Source organism: Olea europaea, chromosome 6 (genome assembly GCF_002742605.1).
Source record: "Olea europaea var. sylvestris chromosome 6, O_europaea_v1, whole genome shotgun sequence".
Taxonomy (NCBI): Eukaryota; Viridiplantae; Streptophyta; class Magnoliopsida; order Lamiales; family Oleaceae; genus Olea; species Olea europaea.
This window is the reverse complement of record NC_036242.1, coordinates 7415196-7416344: the sequence shown is the minus strand read 5'-3', so window position 1 is coordinate 7416344 and position 1149 is coordinate 7415196.

The following is a 1149-nucleotide window of genomic DNA, read 5'->3' as shown; positions in this document are numbered from 1 at the left end:
CCTTTTGCACTTTCAACACCTAACACCACTGTCCCACTGGGCGTGCCAAATTTGTTTCGCGCGTGTTAATTCGCTAACAATTAAAGAGGATCAGACGATTGTGTAAGGGACGAAACCTCTTGAGACAAAGTCCCAAAAAGGGGTGTTCTTTTTATTGGTGATGAACTTTACAATTGGAAACGGAAGACAACGTGCCTCCAAGGGGCGCAAGCACACGAGTTACAGAAAAGGAAATGTTTAAGTCTAAAAGCTAAAGGAATGAAAATTACATATTCTCTGTTCGAGAGTTTTGGATTCGGTCCTTTGCTTCTAAGTTCTTTCTCCCTTTTATACTTCATAGGCGATCCCTTTGTGATTAACTGCTCTAAAAAACTGCTTGATCGCCCTATAACTATCCACTTTCTTTGTAGTGGCCATTTGTCATGAAACTGTCCTTTTAACTGCTGCCATTATCTTGCATCGTTCAACCGCTTTCGATTGAACCCCTTGAGTCGTGGAACGTGATAAAAGTTACTTTAGCAACTGCCTCAATAACTGCATCATAATGCGTTGTGTTTGTTGATACCTTGGGCGACTTGAAGATTTGGGCGAGACTCTGGACGACCGTATGTCACTCTATTCGTTCAGACTCTGAGCGACTTGCAAACTTGGACGATGTCGTTACCGCACTATTGGACCCCTTATTTGGGCATTCACCTTGATTCGTTCAATTGGATTTCGTTCTTTAGGCTATCTGATTTGGAGATCTTCCAATTGGGCTTTACTCTCTGGGCTGTTCGATTTGGGCTGAATTTTTATGTGTCAACAATTACCCCCCAATATGGCAGAATTAATAATAATTATTGAATTTTGCCATATTCACTTCACGTCTTCAGCAACGTTTACGATTCCCAAAGAATTTCAATCATTGTTTCCTTCTATAATTTGAAAAGGTGCGTCGCTTCGCAAACCCTTATAAACTCCAAACACGCCATTTTACTGCTACGAAATCACGTTTCATATTTCTTACGCATTCTTCGCGATTCACTGTTCATCTTTTGCTTCCTTGTTACGTAACTCTGAAAAATTTCGTTCCTTCTTCAATGGCTGCTTTACAATCCCAAGCTAGCGATTCTTTTAGTTTTGATGACTTTCAGAAACTTCTGAGTC